Below are 7,581 nucleotides of genomic sequence, written 5' to 3'. Positions count from 1 at the left end.
TCTTGAGATGGAAAAGTGGGCAATATGTTTGGACAAGGTGAAATGAGTAAGAATTGGCTACCTGTCAAGTTCATACTTCAAACAAACAGGTAGCAGCATTATTGTTAACACAACTTGCGCAGTAGCTTTGGACCGTGACACGCCAGGGATAGCTAGTTATGTCAACTTCAGTAGATATTTCTGCAACACAGTACATAGACATGATAATGTCAGTTTATGCACTGGATGGGCTGTGGTTAATTTTAATTAATGTTGACTGTTTTTAGATGAAATTCTTACAATACTCTACCTTTCATTTTACTTTTTACATTTTAAATGAAGGATTAAAAACCAAGTCCCACTGCATATATTATTTTTTTTTAAAAGAACGTGCTTCACATATCACCAACACTGGATAGCACATATTTAGAATTTTTGAACAATTTCATTCACTCGCTCATTCGCTGAAGGTTTAAAGGGTAACTCCACCAATTTTAACATCAACGTGTGTTTATAGGGGAGGACTACTGCATATTGGAACAAAGTAGTAAAGCCTGTTTGTGGCTCCAGAGTAAGTTGCGTGTTATCTGATGAATTGCCCCTCAGTGATGTCACTCTGTGACTAAGTTGCATTGTGGGTATTAGTCTATCATTGCACTCCTAAAACACAGTTGGACTCATTAGACAAATGATCAGAATCTTTCCAGCATAAGCAGAGATATCACATGTATGATTCCACACATTGTTTTTCTCTTTAAAAACCTGCTGCCTACATTACCCACGATGACATGTAGCCACAGAGTGACATCACTGGATTAGTTAAAATTAATGTACTTAAGTAACAATATAAAGTTGTTACCATAAATATACAGTAAAACATTAAAAGTACATCCTACACATATTTACATGTATGTACAGTACACAGTGGCGTGCACAGACTTTTGAAGGGCAGGGGCGAAAAGAAGGGGACTGTAGTACGCGTTTTGGCTCCCAAGACGGGCACTTTAGCGCGCATTTTGGCTCCCAAGAGGGCACTTTAGCACGCATTTTGGCTTCCAAGAGGACACTTTAGCATGCGTTTCTGCCACCCAAGAGGGCAGATTATCATGTTTTAACCAGCCAAGGGGGCAGTTTAGTGTGTTTTGCCAACCAAGAGGGCACTTTAGCGCGTGTTTTGGCTACTAAGAGGGCACTTTAGCATGCCTTTTGGCTCCTAAGAGGGCACTTTAGCGCACGTTTGGGCTCCCAAGAAGGCACTTTAGCTCACGTGTTGGCTCCCAGGAGGGGACTTTATAGCACACGTTTTTCAACAATTGGGCCCCCCCCTTGTGCACACCACTGACATACAGTATACTATGTGTCAATCCATCAATTTTTTTCCAATTATCGGAATCGGTGTCTATTTGAATCCAATCAGCAGTAAGATAAATGAAGTTTAAAAAGTCTTACTTGCATGTAATCTGCAAAGCAACTTGTAACTAAAGTCATCAGATCAATCGAGTGGAGTAAAAGGTTCAATAATTGTCTCTAAAATGTAGCAGAGAATACTCGATTAAAGTGACTGTACATTAGTGCAGTACTTGAGTGAATGTTGGAGGGGCTATTGTCCTAGTTCGGCTGAGTGGTGCTGTAGGGTGTGGTGGAAGGACACTTAAGGTGCCCACCAATTGATTCAGGTGTGACGCATAAGAAGTCTTTTGTTTTCGACCGCAGGCTGGCGGCAGTTTTTGAGTTCTTGGTTCTACCGTGATGCATTTGTTTTCAAAGGTATTAAATGGATTGGAATATCCAAAGATATATTTTGCCTACATAAGTATTATTGTGATAGCTTAATTGACAAGTTTCACAGGAGCCGAGCTAGAAAGTCACGCCGAGGCCACAAGTGCATAACAAGCCAAAGGTGCGTCATCAAATGTATTTAGTTACATTTCATCACTAATAAAAAAAGAATAGAGTGACCTGCTGTTTCAGAAAACTACTGAACCTTATTTGTAAGGTGTTTTCTTTTTAAAGATTAAGTAGGAACCCATAATCAGAAGGTACGAATAGATGGACTAACGCATCGTAGGTCTAAGGCTTTGTTGAAAAAAAAGAATCTAGAATATATAGATTTGGAACGTGTCCCTAAAAGTTTTGATTTGAGCCTCTCTCTGTACGTTGAACGTTAATATCTCTGCAGTTGTTTGAAGCACAAGACTGCTCCTGACTCGTCTCCTGCTCTCTCGGGTGGTTTGTTATGAAATGCCGCTCTCAGCTTTCAGTCTGGTGCTCAGTGTATTCTCCTGCAGGCAGACAGGACTTACCCGGTGTTACGTTACTGGACTCTAAAACATTCATGAGTCCTGAATTGTATTTTGTCAGCCCACTTACAAGCTCATTAAGTGAGTCTTTATGATATCAGAGTATGAATAAAATATGAATTAGCTGCTGGGAGGAATGGTCGGTGACATGTTTATGTCCAACAGTGATTCAGTCTGACAAAATAACATGAAGTCAAGGTCCGCTTACTGTCTTCACTGGATGGAGTTGGTTTGGTCTCAGTGTAGATGGGTCAGCATCCCTGTGGCTTTCTCTCTTTACTGCGCTTTTAAAAAAATCAATTTGACCACAATGAAACTGTGATTAATCTGAGACAAACCCCGTCTGCTGAGGAGGATTACGTGATATGATCAAAAGCTCCAGAAAAGCCACTAAATGAATCTTGTGGTGAGATTGTTTCGTCGCCTGCCAAATCCTAACTCAAAGATTTTTTTCATCTCAATTTTAAATCCAACATGAGATAAAAGCCCTTAAAGGAAAGACTCACCCCAGACTCAAACATACATTTGTGTGTTATATCTGTGGAAAAAACAACAAAGCTGCTCAGCTGTTTGGACCTGGCTATAGACTCTGGGTTAGATCCACACCTTCTGGAGGAATAAACACCCAGCGTAACATCAGATTCTGCTCTGATTCAGAGCCATTTACAAATGGGAGGAGAGCTCAGATATTACTTTTTAACGTTTAGGATTCAAAAGTAGATTTTATATTCACTCCATTTTAAGGTGTTTAGACACTGTTACCTTAATTGTGATCTCCAGAGAGAACCAGAGTCTCTGGTGAGTGCTGAGTTAAGTCAGAGTTGTCTAAAATTTAAACATAAATCGCTAACCTTAGTTTACAGCTAGTGTACAGTAAAATAAACTGGGTGTTTGGCCCAGATAAACACTGCATGTGGACCACTTGGATAAACCCGAATGTTCCTGCTGTCAGACTCACTTCACTGGCGGTGAACACACCATAAACCACCACCACCAGTTTAGTTCATATTAAGTTTGGTCTCCTGCACTGACCTCCCTATTCCAGAAGTAACGACAGGTGACCAGATGAAACGCAACGTTTCGCTCTGGCTTCAGCATTGTTTGAAACACTTGGGACAAATGTTGGGACTCAACAAAATAAAAAACAAAAGTAGATTATATAGGCTATTTGCTTTTAGATATTTTAATGCAGAATTTCCACATATTATCTTTAACTGCAGAATAAGATTGTTTTATTATTATTATTTATAATTGTTGGGCTGGACTTTTAATGAACCCAATGAGACATTTCAGTGAAAAACATACACACAAAAAACGTAATATTTGCACCAGAGAGAAAGTTCGATCATTAGGATCCATCCTCTGAGGACCATGAATTTCTGACCAAAATTTAATGACAGCCCATCTGTTACTTGTGGAGATATATCAGTCCACAGTGGATAACCAACCCACCAACAGACAGTCCATTATCATCCATTTTGATGCTGCTAACATTTTCGGTCATTCTGTTCAGAGTGGATTCCAGTTTAAGGATGAGTAAAGCAAATTCCTCAAACAGGCCAATGTGCAGCTTTGACACTCGTAAACACAATTCTGTGTTAGAAGAGTTTTCAAATACCCTTAAATAAATTAGGTTTAAAATGACAGAACCCCAGACTAATTCAAGTAAAACATGGATAAAATCACTTTAATTGATTCTAAATGAGGGTATGAACAAAGGTTACGTGTCCAATAATCCACTGTGGTGGATTATCATACATAACCTGCAAAATCTTGTCTGACCCTCGTACTATTATTGGTTTTTGACATGAAAATGGATAAATGGTTAATTTAGTGATTAATGTGATTAGTCCAGTAGTCTGTAGTGATGGGCCGTGAGCGCAGCAGCAGCAGACAGAGATTAGCACCATTGTTGTCGTCTTTGACATTATCCCTGTTAATCCTCTACCTCCCTGAAGGTATTACTGCTCAATGTCACATATGCCCACAGAGTTTGTGAAGCCGTGGAGATAATAACTTCACTGAAGAGCTGCCTCACGTGAGAGACACCAACAGAACAACAGGTTCTAGAAAGTGGTCTGCCAGTGATATCACCTTTTTTTATCCCACACATTCTTCTTCCTAATCATAAGCTGGGGCCTACATTACCCACAATGCATCTTAGTTACTGACGGACATCACTGGAGGCAATTTATGGGATAACATGCAACCTCCTCTGGTTTTATGAAGTTGACAAGTTGACAATTTGTTTTTTTTTATAAAATATATCTGCTTTTTGGAGCTGACTATGGATAGAAAACAATACATTTTCCATATCTGAATTTACTCACAAAGAAGCAGTTAATACACATGACCTTTTTAAGCTTCACAAGATATTTATTTAAATCCTTTTTTTATAAATTTGAATTTCACCAACCTTTGGTCCGACCTGGCACGTTGGTGATTGCAGACTCAGGTGATACACAGAAGATGTTGCTTAGCTGCTGTTATCTGTTTGAATACATTATCATTATTTTGAGTGCAGCTGCAAAAGACTTGTTACCACTTTAAATTCACATAAACATTAGTACAACTGTTTGGTGCAGCACATAATCTGCAGGTTTCTTTAAAAAGAAACTGAAACTTTTCCAGTTGTCTAAAGTTATCAAATAAATGTGGAGTTACAGTAAAAGTACAAATCTGCCTACAAAATGTGGTGCAGTGAATGTATAAAGTTGCAGAAAATGAGAATACTCAAGTTAATTACAAGTACCTTATTAAAGTGCTTGAGTAAGTCAATCAATCAGTACAATTTCATCACTTTTATTGCTGTTTTTATACTGCTTTATTGCTGTTATTTTATATTTACACTTAATTACATTGTTAATTACTACATTGTCTTTGCATGGCCTCATGTACACACATCCATAGAAAGATATATCCCTGTTGTCCATGTTTTTATTATTATTATTATTATTTGATGTTTTTGTGTACTTGATTTTTGTTTTTCTACATCTATTATTGTATCATTATTATTATTATTATTATTACTATTATTATTATTCATTATTCTATCATTTATTACACACATTTTATCTAGCATTTTTGTAGTGGAGTATTTAAGCACACGAGTGTACAACCATCTTAAATCTTGAATCTATATGTACTCTCAGGGCCAATACTGATATAATAAACAATAACATTTTTACAGTAGCATTTTTACGATAACATTTTTATGCTTGTTCATGCACACCTGAGCGCAAGAAAGGCTAGAACGTAGTGAGCAAAGATGGTTTATTTGATATCCCATAGCTGTGATAAGATTTTATGGTTAAACTTGAAGACTTTTCCCCTCGTTTTATGTTCTTCATGTAAAAAAAACCCAAAACTTTCAACACCAGAGCCGACATGTTTGGCTCCTGTCTACACTGCGTGGCTCTACACAGGTGCAGAGCAGGTGCGTCGTTCTGAGAGTGACATCAGTGGTTGTTGGTCTTCTTCGCTGTGTTTATTGGCTGCTCACGAAACAGCTTTAAAGGTGCATACCACCACACACTGTGTGGGGATGCTGCACTTGTTATGTCAACAAAATCAATTGCTGTTTGTATTATCGGCTAGATTTATCAGCTATAATATCTGCTGATAGGCGATAATGTCAATTTTCCATTAGTGGGACGATAATTTATCATTATATGTCGTGCATTACTAGTACTTAATGTACTTTTAGAGACAAACATATTGAATCTTGACTCTAAATGTACTTAGTTACATTCCATCACTGATTATTAAAGTGTGGTATCAGTACTTTTACTGAAGTAAAGGATGAATGCTGAAAACTTCCTCCACTGCAGCTGGGATCTATTTTTGGAGACCATCATCTGCACCTGCACATGGTCCTGAGGCTGTCCTACCTCGGATGGCCTGGTGCTCAGCAGAGCATGAATCAAACAGCGCCCCCTGCTGGGACTCTCACCCTGCACGGGAGTATTTATCCAGCTCGTGACGTCACGGGGCCAGTTTCCCAGGATTGCTGCGGGAGTCGGAGGCTGCAGGGCGGGGAGAGTGTGGCCCAGGCTGCCGGAGCAGACATCCATCATTCGGAGAGACACCCGGCCGGCACGGCTGTGTTTGGGACGTGCGCTTCTTATTCTGGGATTTCCTTTTTTTGAAAACACAATTTCCTTCAAAACGAGCCGCGGAGTCCCGGGAGTTTACGCACCAACGAGGTAGGCTACACACCGGCAGCCGTCTGCATGCACCGGGGAGAATTTATCGCAGCAACACGGGGATGTTAGCTAGCTGACGGGCTACGACACACAGAAGCGCCCCGGTGCTAGCAGCGAGCAGCGAGCAACACAGGGAGGCTGTCAGCACACGTCGTCGCTTTCCCGGGAGGAAAACCGTCAACACAAAGCTGAGAGCTGTGGCACACATCTTTAATTAAACAGCACTTTACACCAAATGGCGATAGCCACCATATTTAAATAATTCCTGCACTCAGCGCTGTGAAATCTGATGTTTTTAGCAACCTGAGTCGGGCTTGGATTCGTCTAGCTTTGTTGAGACGACACGGCGCCGGACTTCCTTCAAACACCTGCGAATTTAAAGTTTTTTCTGATTATCTGTAAAGTCATTTTATAAGAATACATCCCACAACACATAATTTGAATGAATAGGGGGCGTTTTATAATTCGGCATATGAAGAATCCACTGTGCGTCTCTTTATTTCAGTCGGGCTTCAACTTTTTGGCACACCCGACGGGCGCAGCTATTGCCACCAAAGGGTGTATTCTGGTGAAAGAACACCATCGTTAAACAACATTTAAAAGTTAGATTATCGGAACATGTTGATGCTTCGTGGGTGACGTGCATGCCGATTGGAAGAGAAGTGTCTCCCGAATCAGAAAAAGTGATGATTCATTGTTCATCGCGTATGTGTGTGCCCGATAAAGCAACGCGATTCCACATTCTCGGGTTTTTTAAATGAAGTCCGGCTCGGCTTGCGATCCAGGCAGTTAGAGCGGACCGAACCTTTTTAGCACAGAGCTCATTACATTACAGGCAGCAGAAAAGGGACAGAGCATGGCAGAATTCAGTGATGCGTACATGACATGAGAGGCTGTGTTGTTGTACAGCAGCAATATGTCAGATCTCACGATGTGAGCCCGGCTGCGGCCTGCACACACACATACACACACAGACACACACCCACACCGAGCCTGGGAACAAGAATCAATGGACATGCTTTGCATAAGAAACAAAAGCTGAGGCTGGTGGGTTTGGCCATTGTGATATGATTGCCCGAGCCATGATAAAAAGATAG

At 40.3% G+C, this 7,581-nt stretch overlaps 1 protein-coding gene across 8 annotated transcripts in view; it reads left to right on the top strand.

Moving 5' to 3' along the window:
* Nucleotides 1-6,272: 6,272 nt before the first annotated feature.
* myo6a (myosin VIa) overlaps nucleotides 6,273-7,581 on the top strand; it is a 152,474-nt gene continuing 151,165 nt past the window's right edge. For all 8 annotated transcript variants that reach the window (XM_030404716.1, XM_030404715.1, XM_030404712.1 and 5 more), the window contains exon 1: nucleotides 6,273-6,484. The gene's annotated coding sequence lies outside the window, so the exon portion shown is untranslated. The remainder of the gene's footprint in view (nucleotides 6,485-7,581) is intronic.

Source organism: Sparus aurata, chromosome 22, assembly GCF_900880675.1.
Source record: "Sparus aurata chromosome 22, fSpaAur1.1, whole genome shotgun sequence".
In the NCBI taxonomy this organism is placed as follows: domain Eukaryota; kingdom Metazoa; phylum Chordata; class Actinopteri; order Spariformes; family Sparidae; genus Sparus; species Sparus aurata.
This window is presented reverse-complemented; position numbering and strand designations above follow the sequence as displayed.